The 26,524-nt window shown below is 44.2% G+C and overlaps 1 protein-coding gene across 6 annotated transcripts in view; it reads left to right on the forward strand.

Annotated features, from left to right (window-relative positions):
* The window catches only part of rbfox3a (RNA binding fox-1 homolog 3a), a 450,354-nt gene that overhangs the window by 185,872 nt on the left and 237,958 nt on the right, over positions 1 to 26,524 (forward strand). For 5 of the 6 annotated variants that reach the window (XM_046414287.1, XM_046414282.1, XM_046414288.1 and 2 more), the window contains one exon: positions 5,382 to 5,430. The gene's annotated coding sequence lies outside the window, so the exon portion shown is untranslated. Of the gene's footprint in view, positions 1 to 5,355; positions 5,431 to 26,524 lie in introns of those variants that run through there. The other variant, XM_046414285.1, reaches the window with a different exon arrangement.

Here is a 26,524-nt window from a genome sequence, read left to right on the forward strand (position 1 = left end):
CAGCGACTGACCAACAGGAGATTTGAATCCTAACAACGTCCTTCAGGCATCACGTGACCGAGGCGAGGCCTCTCATCTCCATTGCACAGCTCTGCGCTTGGCCGGTTCTCTGACCGTCCCAGCTGATGAAAATAAAGGAAACTGTATTTTAAAGCAGCGCCCTTCCTGCAACCCCCATAATTCATGCTGTTTATGATGTAAATATTTCAGAGAGGTGAGATGACCCCACAGCCTGGCAAAGGCCATTAATAATCATAAAAATATGAACCGCCCCCTCAGTGATTAATTGCATGCGTTTTGCATAGTGCTTTGTTTGCACTGAGCTTCAAGCAATTTACTATCAGCAGACCAAACTGTCAAAGTAACCAAGGCTACCTCAAAGTGATTTTTGTCCCTGTAATCACTAGTTACTCTGCAGTTATCTCCGTAAAGGCTCACCTGCGTCCAACTGCGCGTCTGCCAACAAAACGCAAACAAATACGATTTTCAACAAGTTATTCCTGAAGTTCTCGTCAGTAGCTCCCACTGCTAGACATGCTGACGTCCTTCGTATGCAATGTGAGATAAAGTTATTTATTTTTTTCTGTCAAAAATGTTAAACATCGTTATTCATCTCAGCGGTTTAATTAGAATTTAATGAAAGCTAAAACGAATGATTTCATTTTACCATCAATAAAGTCGGTGTTGCTGTGCTGTGCTGTTGCTAATGCTGTGCTGTGCTTTTTTTATGGCGGCCTCTGCCGTCATAAAATCCAACTCGGCGGCACACAGTTACATTTGGTGGTAAATCTGCTGGATTGTTTTATGGCACAAAGACAGACAGATAGCTTCACAGCCCAAAAACAGGAAGCACGTATTGTTCTCTCAGCGCATTCAGAGGATGAGCATCAAAACACAACAAAACCGAGTCCCTGTTTGTTTGTTTGTTTGTGTCCTTGTGGCAAACAATCCTTCCAAGTTATCTTGGAGAAGATTGAAGGAAGAGAAGCGTCCTTACACTTTTAGACGGGCCGTGTGCTTGATATCACACGTGTGACCAATTAAAACACACAGCTGTTCTTTCTCCCATCTGTCTGAGGCAGCGCTGCATTATGCACTGCGGCGGCGGCGGCGGCGGCAGCGGCGTGTGGATGTGATGTGTCGCTCTCACAGTGAATCACCGGCCTCCTCGTTTGTTCTCATCAGCCGAGTTGCTGTCTGATTTGTCCTCATATGTTGTTTTGTTGTCGTATCTTTGTGATTAAGTGACAAAAACAAGTTTTTAGAGAGGCAGTTATTACTGGAAATGTGATCTTAAAGCAGGGGCGCGTAAACTTCTGAGTGGAAACAACACGCTTTTAGTCTTACAAGGCAAGTTAGCAAACAAAGATGCACAGCATGTAAAAAGCTTGCAGTAAAAAAAAAAAAAGGTTATCAAAACTCTAATTGGTAGCACAGCACCAATCATCTCACAAATCATTTCCTTAACGTTGTTATTGGTGCTAAAGCAATTAGGTCATTAACTGATTGACACTGACTGATTGTTTTATTTTTATGTCATTTATATCCAGGACTTTCTGCTTCTCTCAGGTTTCTAAATGGAATTCATAAATTTGACTTTGAAAATGTCCCTCAGTCCTTCTGAAACTGTGACGGCTGTCTTAACTTCTTCTGAATTCACTTTTCTTCTGGAACAGACACTCAGTCAGTGGCCGACATTACACGACAGACCAGGCAGAGCCAGCGTATCAGCCAGTATTCTTAATCTACAGAGAACGTTAGACGATATATCAGCTTTTGGGGTCGGGCCCCAGTGAAAATAATCACTAGCTGCAGTGCTAGCTGCTACTCGTGTACTCGTGACAGGCTGAGCGTCAGGTCGGCTGATTCCCGGCACACAGAACCAAGCGAGAGGCAGACAAAGCTGGCCAAACAAAGGGCTCCTCTGGTGGAACATCGCGGCCGCTGACAGTCAATCGTCTTGTTTGATGTAGATTCCTGAGAGGCTGAGCTAACCCTCAGCCCGAGTGAAGCTCGGCCCTGGATACAAACCGCTGCTCCCCCCTTCCCTCTCTGGACTGAGACAATACATCTTGTGGCCTTGTGAAACAGGTGCTGGCAATTTAGCCCCCGACCAGCGAGACATAATGTTTGATTGGAGTGGAGCCGGATCAGATTGTTCCCTTCCAATTGAGCCACAACCAGCTGACATTTTCACAGTATTTAATAAAAGCCACTCTTGATTAGTGAGGCCTTACCACAATCTTTTTATTTATTCTCGGTGGTAGAAAAGCATTAATTCACAGTAATTAATGAACAAGTGGTGGAGGGCCTGGGAACAGCTGGCTCCTCTGGGAGGCATGGAGGAGGGGACTCTTCCCTTTGCCCTGATTAGATGCACTCCATTTCCAAGCTCCCCATGACATTTTTACTGTCTAATGATAGCTGCTGCTGCTGTAGTGCTGTACCTGGCTTTTTTATTGTACACCATATCAGAGAGAGAGAGCCAGAGCTGCTTCACCTTTCTGAGTCCTGCTGCTGTGCGACAGATTCTTGTTTCTTTGGGAGCACGCAGTGCTGTGCTGTTCACACGTTTTCATTGCATGGATGGTGGGCTGACTCACCAGATGAACACTGTTGATACAAACCTGAAAATCTGAATACAGCATCAGAGGCATGTTCAACTTCCCAGGTGTAAACTGGATCTCATGCATAGCTTCCACACAGTGCAGCCCGTACAGCATCAGCATTAGAGACTTCTGCTAGCCAAGCCCGTAACGTCTGGTTTATCCCTCTGCTGGCCTGAATAGGGATAAAATGATTTAATCGTGCTGCTCTTCTAAACGGATCTAAATGGATCAAAGTCAAAGAAAGAATCTTTATTTCGCAGTCAAATTGGCTTCAGAACCAGGCGTTGTTCCCTTTAGCTCTCTGCATGCTACCTCCAGGAAAAACCCCTCAAACTAGCAACCTGACCCTAACCTGGACACACACAGTGTGACTGTAAACAAGCCAGCAGCTGTTAACGTTTCTTTTACAGGATTTGGGCATTTTAATGCCAGGGCTCGCCTCCCCACGAGCAAATGTTCCACCAAAACAAGTTTCCCCCTGACACTATTTTGCAGGGGCGCCGCTGCTGCATCCTGGGCTGAGAGCCACCCAAGATGATTGTGATTGGTTTAAAGAAATATAAACAAGCTGCAGTGTTTTTCCCCCTCCCTCAATACCAGAATGATAATGGGTGCAGCCAGCCCTTTCTCCAGCTCTGTGGAGAGCTCTGGCTATGCGAGATGGTAAATCCTACACGTAATGTTGTTTCAAATCAGCAGAGTACAAAATACTGACCAATTTCTGCATAATCCAATACCTAAATACCACTTTGCACGTTCTGTCCTGCAGCTACAGTGTTTAAAAGTAAAATTCACAACAACTGATTAGCATCAAAACTGAGATGAAAGTGTTAAAAATCCATTTTCAAAATCAGATTTTATGCAGCAGCTACAGCAGACGCGTTATGAGTCCATTTGGAGTCGTTCAGTTTGCCATCCATCTTATAATGTGCCCATTCCTGCACTGAGTTTTTTTTTATTTAGTTCAGAGTCATTTTGTTGTCTTCCAGCCGTTCCCTTCTCATATCCTCTGTCTTTGGCTGTCACTCGATTTTAGTCAGACGGATAAACTGATCTCTTTTATCCACACTTGATCTTTTTCTCTTTTATCACCACGTCTTGATTTTTTTTTTTCCCTTGACATCCTTCTTCCTTCCAGTTGGCTGGCCTTAGAGCTCTGCTTTATGAAAACAGTTAAGACTTGAAAGGCAGGAGCGAGATGGCGTTGGGGAGGAGGTGGCGGGGGAGGGGGGGAGGAGGGGGTTCGGCCAGCCCACAGGTCAGACTTTCATTCGTATTATGTCTGTCACTGTGAAAGCCAGGCATCAGCGCCTGGCATCCCATCAGCTGCTAATTGTCTGCTTACTTCTTATAGATACTGGCTAAAAACCTGTGCTTAAATTTAGACTTGCTTACATGCCAAAAAGTAAGTTTTTCCTCCCACAAGGAAGAGGTGGTGTGAAGAAATCATTATAGTTTCTGTCGCTTCCCCGGCTGAGACAGGTTGAACTCGCTGGTTCATTGCTGACAGTTGGTGGAGGGTGCAACATGTCCGTCTAAAGCTCGTTTCTCTGCAGCCGATTATTTCCTTCACTGATAATTAGACCACGTTATGTGTTTTTCAATAAAGCCTTAAACCGTTTAGTCTACAAACACCCAGAAATTATTTCATTTCTTTTTATTCTCGACACAAATATAATCTGCTCTCTGGAAGAAGGTAATACGCGTTCCACAACCAAAGAGAGAGCAGAAAAATTCTCTGCTTACTCAAATATAATAAACCTTTTAATAGAAGTGCATCATCTATCAAACATGGACAATCACTGCTGGAGGACTAACCACAAACATGTCCCATCATTTGCTTTCCATTTCAGTAAATTTAATAACAGCTGAATATTTTAAATGCACCCACACAACACTGACTTGCTGTTTATTTCCTCTGTCTTTTCTGGATGGTACCATTTTTTTTCTTTCCTTTAATGGAATTTATTGACAATAACAAAAACATACAAGATCTCCTGCTGTATTATTGAGTGATCGTCACTCAGACACATCCTCTGCAGACTGCCAACAGCCTGCCTTTGGCTGTTTGCATAGCTGATAAGCGACAGGTAACTTGGGGGGGCCACACCCCCTTTGTTAGCAAAATGACCAAAACTTCCTTCCCCTTTGTTAAACTGACATCCCTCCCCTTTTCCTTCTCTAATTTATCAGTTGTAGTTGCAGAACTGTAACCACTAAATTACTGAGAATTACTGGTTCCATGCATTGTGGACTGTTGCAATCAAGCATTACGACTGCAGTCAGACAGGGGCGGATAAAAATTAACGAGGTTTTAAATACCACTTAATCTTTCAGTTCGGCACAGTGTCTGACAAACAGCCCTTTATGTTCTCTAATTAATGATTCTTATTTCTCTCTCTCTCTTTTTTGTACATACATTTTTAATGACAGTTTAAAAAAGTAGTGGATTTTACTTTATAATGGTACCAGTCTGAGAAAAGCTGCACATATTCACGCCGGAGAAGCCGGAGAAGCTGAAGTGTTTTGTCAGTTTCATGCAGTAATGACTGAAAACAATTAGCAGCTATTAAAACTGCTGCTTGCTGTTGCTTCAGCAAAGCATCTGCCTTTTGCCAGAGCTACACCTGCACCAACCAGATTCAACCAGCTCTCCTGCTCCTTTTTTTAATCATTATCTGCGAAATCAATAACTGCAAACTCAGTGAGTACCGTCAAACAATGCCCAAGCAATAATCTTCTAAACTTTTGTTTTTTCTTTCTTTCTCTCAGCTCTGTAATTGTCCCTGTGTGAGACATCACCGGAAATCAGGCCGAGCAGGTAAATAAAAACAAACACTGTTATTCCTGAAAACTGGTGAGGTGAAGTTTCTTCTGCACAACTCGGGCTGACACCAGCGAACCTGAGTGTTGTACTCGCCAAACTTCACCTGGCGATTTAGAGCTAATGCCATCGTTTCCCTGAATGCGATGAGCGACTGGACCGATTTTCACCTGAGACGCTCAAAAATCAGTCAGCCCTGTTTGGGTGACGTCACAAATGACACACATGTAGACACGCTGCGTGCAAGCTTTAAATTTTACATTTCACTCGTATGCCGTCGATTAGATTGTATGCATGATGGAGTTCTGCTGGTGTCACGTTGGAAACGGACAGCATATTTTATTCAACCTTCTGTTCTAATTTGTTTGAATGTATGAATAATGAGGAGAGCAGAGCGGCTGTCTATTGAACCTTGTATTTATGGGCCCAACGCATTAGAAAGTGCAATTCCTGAATGATAGAGAAACCCATTAAAGTAGTAATAAAATTGCAAATGTCTCCCTTCTCTGTTTTCCTGCCTTTCAGTATGGGCAGCAGAACGCGTTGCTCTCACCAACTGTGTGCAAGCCTCTGGCGAACGCATACATTGCAATATGATACAGAACACATTTCCCAATCCAATTCCTCCCCGTTGCGTCGGTGAAACACTTGGTGAGATCCATCTTTTTCAATTACGCCGAGAGAGGACACACATTCCTTTAAGCCTGGAGGGAGAGAGGGGTTTTAAGGACAGGTCTCATCCCCAGATCTCAGCCTACATTAAAATGTATTGGTGCCATTGGATATCGAAGGAGATTCTGCCGGATTAATCGGCAAGAGCCTCGCCGAGGAATCGTCGTCCAGAGACACACACTTACTTACAGGAAGGACTTCTGAGACGAAATGAATGAAATTTCAAAAACATCAGCAGCTTGGCAGGGTTTGTCTGAGATGGTGTGATTTGTTAAAGGATAAGTCCACTTTATTAGCTTTTGGGTTTGATTTTTGTAGCGTCAAACCCATCATTTCCGTCAGTCATGGCGCTGACACACAAGGCCCACAGTCGGCCATCAGCTGGTGGTCAGTGAGAGTCTCGTAGGCGACTTCAGAGTCGACTGAGCATGTTGATTCGGTCGCTTGGATCACTCTGATTGGCTGTTCAGCAACGGTTTCTATGTGGGCAGTCTACCACCCCCTGCTGGTATGGAGAGTTACTTCCTGGATTCAGTCTGAGATTTTTTTCAGTTTTGCGTGGCTTTGAGTCCTGGTTTTCATATAATAATCCAGATGGTTCCAGATAGTACGTTTCCAGATCTTTTCAGGGCTGAGAACAACCTTTTGGAATCTGTGAAGACTCCAGTCCTCTGTCCAACCTGTGGGGAAAAAATGGTTTTGGCAACCTGTCTTCATGAGGTCAGTCGTTGTCCCCAGCCCATGATGTGACATGAGGTAATGGGATGCACAGCGTTATTTTAAACAAAGGGAGGGATGGGAGCCAAAACTGTGACGACAGCACCAAGACAATTACAGCGAGTCTGTAATAACCTTTAAAGTAAGAAAAACGCCATTGAAAGGAGGGACTGTGAAGCTTCCAACACACTCACCTGAAGGTGTAAGCAAAGATCCACAAGTCACCCGCTAATGGCGTCGTCCAAATGCAGTGTGAAGGGACGGGAGCTGAGCAGTGAAAGGTTACCAGAGCGGACTTTGCCCCCAGCCAAGCCCCCCCCCTCGCAGTGCTCTATAATCAGTTCAGTGTGTGATCACGGTGTTTGGTGTGTGATCACTCAAAAACCCTATTGTGAATGGGGATTGAAAACACCAGGACGCTTATGAGTAATGGACAGAGAGGGGGTCCCTGTTCCCTTACCCACCTTCTCCATCTTACACTGCCACTGCCCTGCAGGCAGGCACAGGGGTGGGTGGGTGAGCCACACCAGCAGGTGGGGAGGCTCTGGCTTTGATGCTGGCCCCACCTCACCCCTGATTCACAGCTGGTCATTTGTTTTGCTTTATGTAGCGCGATATGAGAGCAACTGCGGCCTTTCTGATCACCTTAAACATGCACAAGGGTGTGTGAAACCACGCCGGCAACAAGCCAGTCACATCCTCCTAATCAGGGAGCCAGGCAGCATCCCTCCTCCTCCCCCTCCTCCCCCTCCTCCTCCTCACTCCCCTGACCTACCAGAGGAAGGGAATTACATTTCCCCTGGGTGGCCTGGCGCTGAGAAACAAGCCCCCACTGGCCTCGTGTTGGGGGGAAGATGAAGATAGCCTGCGGGGTAGATTGAAAAAGTGACAAAATCTTCCCCAAATCAGAGAGGTGACCTAGCCCAGATTGTTTGGCAGATTAAAAGTCCAAGTTTGTGATACTTTTCATTTGTCAGACTACAGTGATTGATTTGTGCTCTAAACCTTTTTTAAGTGCAGTCGCATCACAGCAGTCACAAGGGGCTGCGTCTCTCCCGATGACATTAAGAACGCCGAGGCAGAGATATAGAGAGGCTCTCGCCTCCATCTTCACATTATTTTATCTGTTTCATCCTGCTTTCTACTGCTGAAGGGATTAGTCAATTAATCTGTGAGTCACAGTCTATGGATGACAGTTATGATAAAGTAATTGTAAGTCCTTTATTGAGTCAAAATGTCAGACATTCACAGTTGTGAAGATTTGCTGCTTTTCTTTGTTTTGCATCATTGTGAATTTTTGGGGAATTTTGGATTTTGGTTGAATAAAACAAAAAATTTCAAGAGTTTAAATTTAAAATCTTAACAAATCTTAACAGGCATTTCCGCTTTTTTTAATGTCATTTTAGTGACTGAACAGTTAGTTGTTGGTTAAATGAATCTCCCCAAATATCTTTTGTCATTTGCTCAATAGAAATTCCTTACAAAGGTCCTCAGGTACAACATAATTAAACAGCAGTTTATTTTTTCGTGTTGCCGAGTCCTTTATTTAGTCATATGCTTGCTCTTAAATTGTTTTTTTCTTCAAGTTTGGCTGAGGGAGACACTTGGAGACTGCGTTCGATGTTGACTTTTAAAATGAGTGCATTGGTAAAGAGCGAGTTGAGAGCTTGACATTGTGTTCGCGCTGTAACTTTGACACAGCTCCTCTCTATCAACAGTATCTAAATCATGTTATTCCACTAAATCTTTTCTGAAGGCTCCATAAAGAGTCTGTGTCGTTTAAATAGGCACTGGATGCCTCTTGCCCGATTCTCTGACCCCGTGAAGGTCACTGTCGGTCTTTGTAGTAAAACTTTATGGGATGAAAGAATCCCCAACTGAGTGGAGACCTTGGTCTGTAATTGCTTGATACCCTTCTGCTTAATACAAGAGAAAGAGAGAGAGAGAGACTGTGGCGCAGACAGCGAGCGAGTTTCATCTGTGATGTTCACAGATGAGATTGACTGACATGGGGGTGAATATTCCGGATGATTCAGCTGGACGAGGCGATCGGGCTCATCCTCCATTGTTTATGTTTTGTATTTCCACAGATGGGATAAGAGTGCGAGGGGCTTTTGTTGTCTCCGTGCTCATCGCTGCTCCGTCCTTTATGATCCCGATGTCCCCGGTCTATTCTACACACAACCAGCGATTGTCTGCGCAAACAAAACCCTCCTCCCAAGTGATCACTTTGATTGAACCGGCGGCAGTGTATGAAAATATGTACTCTGCCATTCAGGCACAGGAAAGGGCAGGCGTCAACAATACCTTTGCCTTTTTCAATTCGCACCGCACATCAAAAGACGACGCTTGAAAAAATGCGGCGGAGTTGCCAAGGACCTCGCAGCGATTTCACTTTTTTTTTCTTTTTTGTGTCCTCTTCATAAAGAATAACAATGGCTTTATTGTCTCTGTGTCTCGCTGCGAGCCAGGCAGGGACCATCAGAGGAAGACTAATAGGACGCACAGGTTGGGGCATATGCTGGCGCAGACATGGCCCCTAAACTTCCTCTCCATCATTCTCTCCATTTACCCACCGCTGAGGCACATCTGGGTCCAGGTGGCATCCGAACATGTTGTCAGCATGTTGTGGTAACTGCCTTAATGGCTTGAGTCATTCTAACTGACAAGATGGGAAAACAGACATGGCAGAGTCTCACTCAGCCTCTTTATCTTGTGTTTACCCACCACTGTTCCACTGATAACAAAGAGCCTCACACCTCCGATGGCCTGCAGAAGCCCCGACTGGGCTGGCCAGCTCAGAGTCTTCTGGGTTTTCACGGAGCAGATTAAATAGAGCAGTTTGCTGCTCCGTAGCGGTCGGCTCATGTCGGCACACGAGATAAAATTACAACCCAGATTCTGAAGCAGCTGGGACGTGTGCTAATCCTTTTTCACTTATAATCAGCTGAAAACAGTACAAGACAGCTTCTATGTTTGACCTTGTCGACTTGATTGATTTTTTGTGAATATCCGCTTATTCTGAATTTGATGCCAACAACAAGTTTTGATGGGCAAAGAGGACTGGGAAGGTTGTGCGCTGCTGCGAGAACAGCAGTGTGTGGAACAGCCACCAGGTGAACAGGTGATGTCATCACGACTCGGCATGACAGAAGCCTCCTCGAAAGGCTCGGTCGTTCACACACAACAATGAGCGAAGGTCCAGCACTTGCAGGATAATACAGGAATGCATAAAGAATATCACTACGTGGACTCGGGAGCACTTGGGGAAACAGTTTGATTGCAGTGTGATGTCGTTGACGTGTCGCTCAGAGTCTGGACTTGTTTTGGAATTCGGGTTGTAATGGCTGAGGATGACATTTTGTTGGTTTGGCTGGCATCAGCTCTTACTGCATCTTAAGATAAGATGACGTGCAGAACCATGACGTGAGGGAGGCCACGTTTCAGGAACCTTCAATCATCAGTCACAACTGTAACTTAACCTTCATTTTAATTTTCAGGTACTTTAATTCTAATTCCATACTTTTATGCTTCTTCCCCACTACAATCCAAAGGCAAATATCAGACGTTTTAACTCAACTTTTATTTGACAACTTTAGTTACTCAACAAATAATTTTTGCTGTGATTTTATATATTAAGATAAAACTTGATTCCAGATATTAAATTCACGCGCAACACAGTATGTGCATAAAGTAGTTAAACCACCTTTCTACAATCATATATAATATGTTGATGCATCCATAATCTTAAATAATTAATATAATTTATCCTGCATTCTGAGTACTTTTACTTTTGGTACTTACTACATAGTGTAGTGGTATACTTTTCACGGATTTCACTTGGAATAGAAGTATTCCTACAGTGTGGTATTGCTACTTTGACTTAAGTACAAGAAGAAGATGAAACACACATGCAAGAAATACAACCCAAGCTCAATACATTCATACCTGTGTGTGTGTATGCATCAGCTCCTGTGTTCTGTACACACACACACACACGCACGCACACACGCAAACACACGCACACACCAGTTAATACCTAAAATTTCAAAAATAAAGGATAAAAGTTAGCTCGAGGATGAATCCTAATGAGCTGAACTCCCAAGATGAGCTTGAGGATTTTTAATTGACAGCGCAGTCAGCTTGTTGCCCACACACACACACACACACACACACACATCAAATAAATTGGCCGCTGAGCTTCAAGTGTTGCATAAGAGCTTCCAGGTACATCCTAAAGAACTGTGTGTCTTTTCTAATAAAAAGCTTGTTTGTGATGCCACGCGGAGATGTGACGACCCGGAGGAGTTAAGGATATTATGTGGTTAGCGGAGGGACTGTGAACCACCGTATGTTACACTGAGACGTGCACTTATGTTTAATTAATGCAGAGTTCAAGAACTGCTGGCTTCATCCGTTACGGAGAGACGGACAGACGGAAGCTCCTTTAATTGGGAATGAGGGGGGAGTGATTGAGCTGAGTCGGCGGGTCACGCGTTTAAGGTCGAGATTTTTCATAGAAACCTCCAATCCTCCGTCGCGAACAGCACGATTAACTTTGTCACAGCTTCATTTTGTGTTTGTGTGCGAGGAGATAATGAGTTTAGAGCTGAGGCTATAATTCATATATTCTTCATGTTCACGTTCTTTTTGGGTAGTGCGGGAAATCGGGCCGGCGACGTGGACGCCGATGTGACCCGAGGACGGACGAGGTGACTCAGGCAATCAGAGAGCCGGAGGGAAATTCATTTTTATTTTCTCACAGCAGTTCTTGAATTGCATCGTGAGATTTGGTTCACAGAAACGCAGATTCACACTGACTTACTCACTCACTGAGATGATTTGGCTTTTGCTAATCGACACAGTTTACTGTTTGTGTTAATTTTGTCACCGGTGAATGAACAGAACACGGGACATCTTTTAAATGCTAAAGAAGAAGAGGCAGCTAACATAAAAACCTGCAAACCATCAAAAGGGTCAACTCATTTTGACTAACATGATCAGGGGCTGTGGATGCACAGGTAATGCTGAAATGACTGTCAGTGATGATTAATGCCGTCCGTCAACAGTCTAAATCCTGCTCTGGAAGCAGCCTCAGGTGGAAGCAGCTCCCGCTCTGCAGTGGAAAACGCAGGAAGTGAGCGAGAACGGCAGAGTGACTGGTTTTATACGGTAATCTGTCCGATTGTGTCGTGTTAAGAGGATCAACTACGGGAAAATGGCAGCCGTAGAATCACTGTCACAGTGCGTGTGAACTGTGTGCTGCGAAGGTAAAATGTTCCTTCGCCACTGGCCTCACAGTAGACGAGCACATCACATGTAACCACAGCATGTTTACACACAGCAATAATCAAAACTAACAGCAACAGTAAGCAACAGTAATGACTAAACTGAGGCTGAAACAGTCTAATAAGTGGAAGTGCCTTAAAACTGCTTCCTTCCTAATGGCCAGCAGGGGGCGACTCCACTGGTTTCCAATGGAAAATGAGCCTACTTCTCACTTGATTTCTGATGTCAGTAAACAGTTTCCTGATAAGTTAATGTCCACGCTGCCGGTGTCTTCGTTCATCTTCATGCCTTTATAACTGCGTAATCTCAAAGGTTGTTCTGCATACTAAATATTATTGTGATCGAGTTGTTTTGGAATATTAAATGCGATTAAATAGGCCACGTCTCATTATTACTATTAAAAACATTGACATGATATAATAATATGATAATAGATTATGACAGAATTTTTACGACCTTGTCTGATTCTGAGTAAAAACGTATGAGCACAGAAATAGTTAAAACAAAAAGTATTCAGATATTTCCTGTGGTCAAGAAATGCAAATGAAGATGGGTCAGTCTGGATTTTTCTTAAAAATATACATTAGGCTAAGAATTGGAGATGAAGTAAAACTGTGAGGCCCCTGCACAGCCCTTGTTTTAACTTGTCATCTCTGATTTACTCTTGCAGATGGAATATTAAGTATGTTCTTTTAAACACAAGAGGGAGGCAAAAAAAAAAAAAAAAAAAAAAACGGCAGAGAAAGGGAATTAATCCGCTTGGCTTTATTTTGATAATGTTTTAGAGCTACGCCTGCCCAAATCCATTGGCAGAGCTGTTCCACTTTCTCCTCCACAGACAAGCCAATTCTTAATCCCAATTCATCTAATTGTACCTCAGAGTGCTAATAAATATTGTTATGAATTATTCAGGCTCTGAGTGGGCTGATGACACAGAAACGGGTGCAGTGAGCAGAATTCAAAGCACTTCAAATTGGAAATGGGAAAGTGCACTAAATTCTCTCAGAATTTGAATTAATGAAAGTTACATGGAAAATGAATAGTGGAGGGACCTTCTCCACATGATTATTGTTCTAATGGGGATGTTAGTGCGGCCGTCCAAAGCAAAATAGTTCATAGAATGCAAGCAGATATAAAAGGCAAGTGGCATTAAAGCATAATGTTGCCAATGATAATAAACACCCCTGCATTAATATGCCTATTATACATGGAAGTTTGTGCACTCAACCACTGACCGACGTTGCCAGAGTTTTACCTGGGTGTTAATGTCAAGACAAAATGGTCCGATAATCTATTCACGCCGCACCTGGCAGTCATTTTTATGTCGTTTAAGTGCTGCTTTTAATGCATTCATCTCTTAATTTGCCACCCAGATACTGTATGTTTTCAAATGTCATCCATGTTCTGCACAGCTGGGGGTTTTACAACTTGCTTCATGACTGCAGGCCCGCAGGGAGCAGCCGGGGATTAGGCTCCGTGGCAGCATTGTGCCGAGCCTCGTCTCGTCGCGGTGCTGTTCCACTACTGAGCTCCACTAATGGCCACGGCTCAGACCAGGCCTCATTAAGGCAAACTGACACCAGGAAACGGGAGCTTGCGGTAGGCGTGATTAGATTAAAAGTTCAGACAAGCCTTTGGTCTGTGTAATTTGTGGGGCTCCGGTGATACACAAATAAACAAAACGCAAGAGCACTTTAGAAACAGCCCCCTTAATTAGCTCATTGGGACTTGGGTAAGCAATATCAACACCGTGGCCTTGGGCTCTGGAAGTAGCTGCTGGAATATGGGAGGAGCAGAAGGGGGCGGGGGGTGCTGGAGCCGAAGGGAAATGAGGGACAGAAGAATTATTCACTGTATAGTCATGTTTGTATGAGTGTTAGTTTTCGGCAGCAGGAGCAGGGGGGAGGTCATCTGAAGCGGCAGCTCGGGTACTCGCCGCTGATTTGGGGCTGGAATTAAAATGTTCCACAGCTGTTTGGCTGGTCTCTGTACCTTGACTAATGAGTTGTGGAACAGGCTGATATCTCGCCAGTCGGTGACATCCTCACTTCGACCAGTCAACTGTTTCAAAGTGTTTTGCGACTAAAATACCACCTGCCCCACTCAGCTGTTGCTACAAACAGCTGCCTTCCCAACATGTGCACTGCAGTGCACTGCATGCAAACGGAGCTTTTCATCAGACCACCAGCGCAATCGCAAGGCTTTTCGCACTTGACAGCAGATACGGCCGTAACTCTTCTCACAATGACTTTGCTGTTCTAATATCACATGCCAATTCAGCAAGACAAGAAAGACAATTTCATTACCGAGAGCTGTGAAACACCACTGTTGCTGCTACAGATGATATGTCCCCTGAAATCAGTACCATGCGGTTAAGTCATTGCCTGGGTAGGCAGTGACGATGTGGCACATGTCCACATTTAATTAATGCAACAGCACAAGCTAATATGCACATGGATCAACAAAATATAGTCCATATTAGCCAGGCTATAAATCAACAAACGTGCCTAAGGCCTGCTGCAGAGTCAGTTATATGTAGAGCTAATGCACAATCAAACCTAATCAATGGACACCTCCAGCTTGCAGTGTGTTCACACACTGTGGCCGTCACTGCTGGAGGAGAAACTCAGCATGGGAAACAAAAAAGCCTGACTGCAGCCACACAGCCAGTCCTGCTTTTTGGTAACAGGCTGGTTGAAAAGTTTGCCGATACCTGGGCAAAAGCAGAAGAAGACTTTGTGTTTAACCATGAAAGACACAGTTTTGATCCGCTGGCGATGTCAGTTCATCACGGTCTGGTTGAGAGGCAGAGCTGCAGACTTTTCATGAACAGTATGAACCCTAACCTCACAGCTAGAACACAGCAAAGAAAGCATACATTTTTTAGATCTCACGATCTTTAGAGACGATCATGGGAATTTGCATACATCTATATTTATAGGAAGCGAACAGACAGAAACTCCGTACTACATGCCAGGAGCTCCCGTCCCAAGTGGCTTAGAGAGAATATGCCTTAGAATGTGCCGTATGGCCATTTCCAACGAATGAAAAGGAGTTTGAGGCCAAATCTAAAGAAGTCCTGGCACCCTTTCACGAATCGGGATATAGAAACACCCTACAGAAACCATACACCGGAGCCAAACACCTGGACAGACGAACTTCAGTACAGAGAAATGCTCCCAAGCATGCAAGATCTGATGTCGCAACATACAGAACAGAAGCAGAAAACATGAAATGGATTATAAAGAGGAAGTGATCTTCGTTGAACCACCATTAATCAGTTTTAGGAGATGCCCTCTCCTTACAAGATAAACTAGTACTGAGCTTTAACCAGACTCCCAACAGACGTGGTTGGGTTCAAAACCCAAGTGGGTCCTACAAGTGTAACCACTGTAACCACAGCATAAATGTATTACAGACTGAGACATTTAGCAGAACACAAATATGCCAGTCGCACAGGGTACGTAAACAAGCCCATGGCTCCGCGCCATCCGGACTTCCATGACACTAACCCAGCCACGTTACGAGTCTTTGGCATTGACCACAGCGTCGTGTTCCATACAACACAGAGGAAACGTAACTGACAGGAAGCATTTCTGTGTTTATTTGCTTCGTGGAAACCTTCTTGTCATTGTTTAAATTCAGTCTATTGCTCTTTTATTCAGCTTCCATGAATATGAAACAATGCCATCTGCCATCTTCCTACCAAGAAGAATCGTCCATCTGCCCTGTGTGCAGGTGGAAGATTCCTATTGGAGGTTCACCACTGTGAAAGGGCCCTTTGATTCAGGAGATCCATTTGACTGACTGACGAAGGCTTGATGTCTTCTGGATGGTGATGCAGAAGGTACAGCTGCCCTCTTCATCACTCCATCAGTGATGGCCTGCATATCATGGTGACGATGCCATGCCATCATTGAAAATTCTAAAATGAAAGTAGCCACATCATTTAATTTATCCTCTTTGAATGAAAAGACCTACAAGGCATGCAGCTGTTCTGCAGCTTTTGGCTCCGGAGGAAGGACGAAATGAAAAACAAAACAAATTAAACCAAAAAAAGAAACAGCCTTGACTGTCAGGGGCAGACTGGAGAAGTCAAATGCCTGTCCAGTTAATTGTGCCTGGTGCCAGCTCTGATTGGACCCCTGTCTGATGGTCTGAGGGGGTTTATGAGCTCTGCTGCCGGTCCGAGATGTTTTGATGCCAGTTTGTTGGCAGTTGATGACAGTGATTCTTGTCAAGCAGCGAAAACAAGCATGAAAGTGTCCACAATATAAACTAAGTCGGTCATCCCCGCCGAAGTATTGCCACTTTTTCTGCAGCGTCTGTACTTATTTAACACCTTTGATAAAGTGTAGTCATATATGTTTTTTATTCTGTTGGGAGCCCCATCAGTAAACATTATTATAGAAGCTGCATGATAGCTAATCTGATTGATGGATCATGCATGAGTAATGGTGACACATAAGTGATGGATAGTGTTAATATCTTAGAAAACATTTTTTTTCCCCTCCACAAAAGACAGCAGCAGGCTGCGGCGCTCCTACACTTATTTTCCGTCCACCAGTTAACTTCCATTTATCATCACATTTGTCAAAATATGTGCTCTAGATGTATTTTTACTTCTTTTCTCACTCTCCTGGCTCGATAAAGTTTCCCAGCTGAGGGGTGATCAGATTTAAGTGAATTTCCAAACCTTTAACATTTAGGATTTAAAATTGTCGTTTCAGGCCAGCTGTCAGAGGGAAGAGAAGGGGGGGGGGGTTCTGTCAGGCTGCTCTTTGTGCGTGTTGTCATGGCTGCACCACTGCAGTGTATTTAATAGGCCCACGTAGGGTGATAGTTGGTTTATTCTTAATAGGCGATGTGCTTTTCCTGTTTCCTTAATGGCTTACAGGCAGTGGATTTGGACCAGGTTGGACATCAGTGGTGCATTATTTATTCACACTATTTAGTGTGCCAGAAAAAGTTCTACATCCACTACATTATAGGTAAAATGAAGTATGTGACAGCATGGGGCCGCGTTAAGCGGGGGCATGGCAGCATGTTTTTTCTGGCTCTTCTTACCCACAGTCCTCTTGTTCTATTGATTGTGACGGTCAAAGTCCAAGGTGCAATGTTACGATGCAGAAACGTAGCTGCTAATCCTTATTCAAAAGAGATTCTGAGAAGCAGAAACGCTGATGGTCACGATAAACAGGGACTTGAACATGATGCTTGGAGACTCGAGCTGTAACGGCACCAGGAGAAAATAACTGTCCAACCAGAGCCGAGCATGCGAGCTACATGCTAAAAACTGAACGCACCCCAAAGTTTGTGGGCCTGATGGGAGTCTGCGACTTTGACTCGTTTATTGCGATGCAGTATTGTGACGCAGCACAAGGTGAAATTGTGTACTGCACACTGGAATGGAGAATTCAAGTATGCCTACATCAGAATTCAGTTTCATAGACTTTTCCACTCTGACAAGCACAAGAAAACAGAAGAATAGATCTCATGGAAATGTAATGATTTCCATCCAGAAACTTGATTATTACTACAGGAAATAATGAAAAAGTCAACAACATGCCAATCACGAACACAACAAATTGGACGAACGAAAACAGAAGCAGCTGATGGTACAGTTTATGACTGGAAAGTATGGAAATCACAAAGCAGCAGAATATTCAGAGACAAAAAGTGACTGCAGAAGAAGTGAAAATCGTACCAATATTCTGATTATTTGCAGAGAATATGAGCTGTCGCAGCAACCTCATCAGGCCTCAAAGCCAAGTTGATCCCCTGCGGAAACAAAGCCGTTCCTGCTGTCAGGAAACCCCATCTGACCTTACATGTAAATAACAATATTATGTAAATCATGAGTCAGACTTTCTTTCAAAAATCTTGGAGTCAAAATGCATCAGCCAGCCGGGCTGTTAACTGAAGGGATCTCAGAGAGGCAGCGTCTTATTGCTTACCAGACAACACCATTTAAATTTAAAAAGACTTTACACTATGAATTCAATCCTTAGATTTTTGCATTTTTTGCTCAAAATAACTCTGGAGTAAAGAACAACCACCAGTCAACCCGTGGCTAACTAAAATTAAAAGCTTGTTCTCAGATATTTTAGATTAGGTTTAGTTTTGTAAGAATAATGAAAGCTTTCTTTTTTAAATAAAAATATACACCGACAGAATCATTTTGACTTCAGCATAAGTAATAAGTTCTGCTGCTGCCTTAAACATGTGAGTTCACTGGATGTAGTTTGACTGATTGGTTCAAAGTCTTGGCGAGTTTTTGTGAAGCCAGTTGTGAAGGTAACGGAACATGAAACATGTTCCAAAGCCTTGAGATGAATCAGCAGCTGATGAACATTGCTAACAAACCTCTAACATTTTCTCAGTTTGAAGAGTCGGACAGTTCAAGGATTTGTGAAAATAAAAAAAACAGCTGTTAGGCAAGAACAGTCACCACAATGTAATGCTGGCACTGGATGTGTTAGTTCTGCGCAGCTCATACGTACCTGTCAGGTGACGTACCTGAGCTGGAGGTGGAGGCGAAGACGTGGAGGCGACCACCTGAACCAACCGTCAGACCAGTTCATTTCACCATCTGTTGGGCCATCTTATAGCCGTGTTTGTGGCACTGAAGCAGGTATTTTTGGGCAGAACATCATCTTTGACAAACCATTTGTTTTTAACGCCCAAACCCAACCAGACCTTAAGCACAGCATTAACGCAACATAAAGCTGAAAATTTAAACACAAGAGACGCTTCAATCCCTGGATTTACAGAAACATACAGTGCCAGCATTAATTCTGATGCCTGGGTTGGACAGAGAACAACCGACAAGTCACAGGCCATTTTCTGCTCCGTTTCGATTCCCATCTTCTGGCTTCTGCCACCCACTAACTCAAGGGGCCAAGTCGAGCTCATTTCTACTATCTGAGTGTCTGTGTGTGCGGTGCTGGTGGTGCTGGTGGTGCTGGTGGGGGAGGTGGGAGGGTCACAGGGAGCTCTGAGGTGCATGAGTCCCCTGCCTGTCAGCAGGCCTACACTGCATGCCGGGTCCAAAGGCCAGGCCTGAGCCGCGGCCGCCTCCGCAGCGCTCTGCTCCCAAAACATCCAGAGAACAAAACCCAGAGAGCGAGCAAACACAGCTCAAAGTGATATTATACAACATATACACACAGTGTATGTGCACAGGGGCGCTCTGTTTACAGTATACATATACACGATCTCATAGAAGGTGTAAGCACACACACACCACCACACACTCATCTCAGGAAGTACAGAGTAGGAGGACAGGCCCGGTATCTCATCTCTTCCCCTCTTCCTGTCACTGTGCGGTGGTGTGGTGGATTCAGGCCTTGTGTTTGGCACAAAGGCCTCCTACGTGCCTGGAGGCCAACTCCTACAGGCCGGATTTACCCAGCAGGTTCCCTCCCACCAGGATCCCGGTCTGAATCATTAACTCTTACCGAGGCTTTTCCACGGTGTCAGGCATTGACAGAGCTAAACCCAGATAATGCAGAACGTAGAGGTCACTGTCATTTTTGGCAGAGTTTTGTGTTACTCCTACGTCGCAGAGATTCTTCTGACACAAAGTAGCCTCACTTTTTTCCCCCAGCGAGTCTGAGAAGTCGTCCTGCTGTACTTCCTCAAAAGCAATCGGATGGATTTTCTACCTGCATAATAATCTACTGGCAAATATGTTTCTGAAAGGCAGAAATCCTGTACAGGCGGGAATAAAATCAGTGGTTGAGGTAAACTGTAATGTGCAGATAATGACCGCCATTTCTACTGAGTGCTGAAGATGTAAAAGTGCTTCATTATATTATCTCATCTCTTTCCACATCTCAACTGGATACAAGCACAGGTTTTTATAGTTCGTTTTTTGGCCTTTTTTTTTTAATATCTTCACGCTTTTTCACAGCAGACATTTTGACTTGTCAGAGCAGGACAAGCACAGCTAGAGGCTGTCAGACCAGCATCAAGGCCAACGCGGTGCCCCCCCAGAACCGGATTTTAGTAACAGAGACTGCTGTGTGAGAGAACTTTCCTTCACTTTAGCAAAAGTGTAAATTCCTTTTTGATGTGAATTATGTATGAATTATTATCATGATTCATGTTTCTATCCAAGTGCTTTTGCGTGAATTATTAAGTATCAAATATAAAAAGTGAACAGAAGTGAATTTTAATAGAGGGAGCGGCTTCTGCCGTGCTTTCACACTGACATTTGAGCTCATAAGATTCATGAATATTCCCTGTCAGGGTTGTAAACTGCTAAATGAAACTGGTGACAGCAACTCCTGATGGATTGTTAGCTTGAGTGTGAGGCCGCTGGTGTCTTACAGAACAGCAGCGTGAGTAAACACGACTAAACTAAAAAATGCCGAGCGGCATTTGTTTCACCCCAGAAGTTGGCAGGGACGTGTCGTTTTTAAGTCAGCTAACAACTTTTTAAATGGCACATTTCCCAAATATACCTCCCAGGTGTTAAGAGTTAACTGCTCCTCGCAGCTCCTACCAGCTTCTGTGTTGTGTTGAAAATAACTTTGGCGTGACGGCTGTGCCGATGACTGGCTGGTTTGGGCAAAACAAGAACCCCTCCCAAACACAAAACATGAAATGTGAACATGACGTCGGGCCGAATGCTGAAGTCAAACCAAAGTGTGATTAACAGGCCGATCGTTTCTTCTTTCTGCCTGATAACGTGGCTGATAAGCGAAACTCCAGGCTGCTTTGTCACCCAGGAGACAACGCGATGACCTTCAGTGAAAAGCCGGTGACAAGACAAGATTAGTCCAGCTGAAGGACGGAGGGTCGGGACTGTTTCGGGGATCGGGGGTTTTGTTGCATGTTTCAGGTTACAAACTGTCGGATGTTTTTATGGTTTCAAGTTGTATTGTTGGATGGTCGGGGGTGGAAAACAACTAAAAACATTTACTGGAGGTAGAATTTCCATTTGATGCTACTTTATGCTTCCGCTCCACTGCATTAGATGTTGTACTTTCTGCTCCTCTACGTTTATTTGACAGTTTTAGTTCCTGTAAAGATGAAGATTTTTCACACTGGGTAATATAACAACCTTTTAAAATACAACACATTGTTAAAGATGCAAGCAGTGGTTTCCAACCTTACAGACAGGATGTGTGTAGTCAGGGGTCACATTTCAAATGTTTATGTGATCATTCATGAGGTCTCAGTCCAGCAGACATTCAAATGATTCAATATCTCAGCACAAATCAAAGATCAGAGACAAAGTCCACAATCTGAAAGCACATTTGCGTTAAGTGACTTTGTTTTTCCTCTTTCTTCTCCCATTAATCATCTGGTGTCCCTCTTTATAAAGCTGTATAAAATAAAATATAAACCACTAAAGTATGAACAGCGCCTCCATGATGTCATCTATCATCATTTATCAGTCAGATGGGCCAAAGCAGTACTTTTACTCGAAAACTGCACTTTGCTGCAATTACTTCTTGTGTTGAATTTTTTATGGAGGACTTTTGCAGTATTTTTACTTGAATACTTCTTCCACCGCTGTGTATGGAAATGCAGCGGGAAGATCAGATTGACTGAGATGATGTGATACTTGCACTTTTGCACTTTTCAGAACATGTTTCAGAGGATCTGTAAAGAATTAAAGGAGCTAAAATGCATAAAATCAAATAGTTAGATTATACAAAAGTAGAATTATGACAGAAGCCAGAAAATAGAATCAAACAGACCCCACGAAATGTGCCACGAAAAGAGACATTATGACATGTAAAAATCAAGTTATAAAATGTGACATTCTAGTTGAGATATTCAAACAGGCTGCCCTTCAGTCTCTCAGGTCTGAGCCAGTGCAAAAACTAAAAATGGTAATTAATACAGTCTGCAATTGATTTGCATTAATCGACTGAATAACAAAGAAGCAGGTAGATTTGAGGTGTGTGCCAGCCAGCGGGGCTCTTTGACCAAAAAAACCTCCCAACACGTGTTGATGTGAGCATCATACATCTCTGCATCCGCGACGACACCGACGTCAGGACACATGCTGGAGGCAGGCGGCTCTCGGATGTCATAATGAGTCTGGACAGAATCAATAGACACCAACGGTATGATTGATGACGACCCGGAGCTCGGCGCACCATCTCGGTTGAGATCCACTTATAGTAAGATACACATTAGCATGTCTTCCTTAACAAAGGGACAAAAACAAGGAGTGCTTCTCGGGGGACTGTTGTCTAATTTTTTTCCATGGCGCTTGATTGGGCTCGGTGGCGTCCTAGTAGCCCATTCCAGTCACCATCAACTAACTGCTGTACTCTGGGGCCTCCAGACCTGACTTAATCAGACCAGATATACATAAATAGCAGGCCAGCCATATGGTTCCACCGTGACGGCTAGTTCCTCATTACATCGGTTCCAGCGAGCAGCCCTTCTCCAGCAGGGTATAAAATAAATAATAAACAGCTGCATTATGAGTATAGGGAAGGCCAACTGTATAGTTTGTTCATATATGCTTCATACATGGCGCAGTAGCCTGAGGCATTGCAGCATTTACCATATGCACTGGCCCCTAGGTCAGTGCGGAGCTGAATTCACAACATGTAATTTAGTCATACGAATACTCCGGTTGTCAAGCAGGCTGGTGGTGGTGGGGAAAAAATGTATCGGCGCTGCTGGCTGTGGAGTTGGTGGGAGGGAAAATCTATAAATGTTTGCCGTATATTGTGTCAGAAGCAGTGTAATTGTAGCCCATTAAATCAGCAGGGTGTCCGGTGGGCTAGCTCTGATGAAACACCTCTCGGCTGCTGCCTCCGCCATCCACAGCGGGGTCAGCATGCCGGGGGGGATCGCGAGATGATTTAAGGCCCGAGTTGCTGGTTAAAAGTTAATGAGAGCGAGTCGTTCAGAGGCTCTTGATGGTTTCCAAGGTCCGGCCAGCTCAGCGGCTGCAGCAGCTTCACAGCCACTCAGGGCTGGAATTGAGAGGCAACACAGAGGTCTAATCACTTTGTTAAATAAAGACGGCCTCCTCTTCATCCTCTGTGCACACGATGAGGCAGAAAACAAACACACCTGCGCACTTCTGAGCTCGTGTTCCTGCCTCATCTCCTGTCCTGTCCCGCAACCAGATTTACAGCCGTCCCCCTCGCCTCGGCGACTTGTTCCCTCTGAATTTTTTTGTCCTGTTGTTCATCATTTTTCCATTTTTCAGGCCCGCACACATCAAGCCATAACTCAGGCTCGCCAGACACCTTGTCATTCAGCCATTTCCCTGGGAAAAATAAAGGGCGTTTTTTTTTCTTTTTTTTTTTTTTGTAGGGGGGATAAAACCTGAGGGTTTTACACACTGACGCTTACCCCTGTCATCCACAGCTGGGAGGAGTGATAAGTGAGAGAGAATCAAGGGCACATTAGTCTGCAGAGAGAGAGAGGGGGAAAAAAGGGACCTACAGTAGGAAGCCATTATTACTACAGGTGTTTTTGCTAATGCATAAAGTGGCCATTATCCGAGCACGGCTGCCACACGTCTCCCTTTGGTTCAGAGGTGTTTATTGGTTTATTAGGATCCACACTGACTTCACTGTACCAATTTAACGCAATGGAATTGAAATAGAGCAAGATATTAGTGTTGTCTGCAGGAGCAGGGAGAGAACTGTATCCTGTTAATGTTGTCTCACTATGGGAGAGGATTGTGTGCCCTGCAGAGGGGAATTATAACAGGACAAATTCAGACTCACCGGTGGGCTGATTGTCTGCGTCTGCCTTTCTTTATGTTCTGTGTGAATCTGTGCATACGGCAGCACGCTACCAGCTCTGTGTGTCTTTGCCTCGTTGGCTGTGAGAAAAGACAGAGATCGGGTGAGAGCTGCAGAGAGACTCTCCAGGGTTTAGAGAGAATGCTCATTAAGGCCTCCTATAGCACAGCCAGCTCATTCCTCACAGTCCCAGCGGCCGGCTCTACTACGCTCTGCTTCCTCACCACATCCTCTCCCCTCTATTTATCTGCTCTCCTCTATTTCTGTCTCCTTCCCCGTCTGTGTCTCACCTGCTTTCCCTTCGCTCGGTCCTCCCACCTGCCATGTGTGGAAGCTCAAACGGCAGATGTTTTTTTATTTTTTTACGTCGAGGAGACGGCGAAGTGACGGCTCGCAGGAACGTTGGAAATGCATTGGAAATCGAGCAAATGCAGTCTGGTTTAAGTTAAACTTGAAACAAAGTGTGCCGTTGTTTTTACCTGCCATTTGCATCTTTTTCCGGTGTAATTGGGCTTACTCCTTCTGGAGTCTGTTCTGCACGTTGACAACAAAACAGCTGGATTTAACTGAGCATTTAGGGGTTTTTTTTAATGCAAAGCCTGAATATCCGAATTTGCACGCTTCTTGGTCTTCAATGTCTTTGTGAGCGTGGAGGGCGGAGGTGTTGAACAGGTGGAGCCATCACTGGTGAGCCCCGGCTCTGAGTCTCTGAAAGCTCACTGCTGTTTAAGAGACAGTTTTATATTTAACTCGCTCGTTTTGAATCTTCTCGTCAGCTTCTCTCACAATTAGGAGCAGAACATTCTTCTTTGTTTCTGCCTCATTTCCTGGTTTGAAGTTAATGAGGTGCCTGTGTTATTGCAGGAATATCTCACACTGCAGCTTTAAAGGATAATGCTGGTGTTATTTCATCTCCTGTTGTCAACAAGAGACCAGTGAGTTTATCCTGCTGTCTGATATAGTAAATGCCTCCATGCATGTGCATTTTATTCAGGATCAGTAGTATTTCTGAAAGTATGGATGAATATTGTAAGGACTTTATCAGTGCTGTTACCGATGCTGATGCTGCTTATCGATACCACTGTGTGTTGAAAAAATACGGCAGCTTGTATCGTTTAATGTCCATTTCTGTAATGCCACCGTGTTATATTTTGGTGCGTAACCACACAAGCCTCCTGCTCCTGCTATGTGCCTCATTATGCATCACAGAAGCAAACCGGTAGACTGTGTGTGTGTGTGTGTGTGGGCGGAGTATTTGCGTGCTCGTGTGTACAGATGAGTGTTAGTGACGTTATCTGTCACGCAGACAGGCAGCCCGCTGTCGCCTTGATTACCGCTGGCCAGCCAAATGCTTGACCCGCGAGCGGTCGCGGCCCCGGCAGTGGCAGCAGTGGGAGCATTATCCACCTCCACCCCTGCCTGTGTATAATGGCCGCACCGTGTGATCGATGGCCTGTGTACCTGTGGAGCCCAGCAGCTACAAAGCCACACACACACACACACACACACTTATACAACCAAGCAGTTCTCATAAAGGCCAGGAGACACACAGCGCTCCTCAGGAAACACCTCGAAGTCACACCTTGACACATGGATCCATTACGCAGGCTTGACTAGACGTTCGGTATATTCATCATCTTGTCCAAATACACTGCAGTGTCGAAGCCGAACTGCCTGAATGCCGCATTGTTTACCTGTGAAACAGCTTGTCTTTAACTGTCGACAAAGGTTTTCACATGAGCAAAAATGTTTGTATGGGTTATAAAAAAGATAAATAAAAAAATAAATCCCTGTTTCCATTAAGACGCTGCGCCTCAACACCAAACTCACTGAGCGCCGGATTTCCAGGGTAGTTTGAGGCAGTTTGTGAAATACTTAGCACACAGTTTTCAACAGCTGTCTTTTGTATCCGCCTTTGACTGAATGAAACGCAAAGTTTAAGCGCTGAGTCGCTGGGAGGTGGTCAGGGTGGATGGTGGGAGTACAAAGTCCAGGTCTGTTTCATCAGAATCCAGTTCAGATCCCATCTCAGGCTGGATTTAGACAACACAGGCTCTTTGGTTAAAGTTAGCAGTATCTTCAGTTCCTCAAACAGTCGTGACATGAAATTTATGGGATTCATTTTGATTAGGGAAAAACTCATGAAGTACTGACGATATTTTACAATTAGGATTTCTATATATGGACTCCAATTTTCCATTTTTAACTGGAACTGTCACGAAAAGAATACAACCAACTGGTTTTACATTTTGTCACTATTTCACAAACTGCCCCAAACTGCATTGGTGCTCAAACACGACAGCTGAGAGTGACTTTCCCAGTCTGTCGGATGATAAAAAGCTTTCCTGTATGATTGAACCTCGTTATATTAAACTAGACGTACACTGAGTTGCCTAAATGCTAATTGTGCCACCTTAACACAGAAAAGAAAATAACAGCACCTGCTGTCACTGAGATGTAAAGAAAGCTCTCATCCGACTCTCAGTCTGTGGATCAGAGATCTTTTGCATCATCTGACCTTCGAACAACTTCGTGAAGCTACAAGAGGCTCTGCTGTCAACTTTCACAACATTTGGCAACAAGCTCTGAATCAAAACACAAAGATATTACAAATACAAAAGATTTTACAAAAAACGTGCTGCCTTTCCCACTCACTGCATTCACTTTTTATTTCTTCT

Source organism: Scatophagus argus, chromosome 16, assembly GCF_020382885.2.
Source record: "Scatophagus argus isolate fScaArg1 chromosome 16, fScaArg1.pri, whole genome shotgun sequence".
Classification (NCBI taxonomy): Eukaryota; Metazoa; Chordata; class Actinopteri; family Scatophagidae; genus Scatophagus; species Scatophagus argus.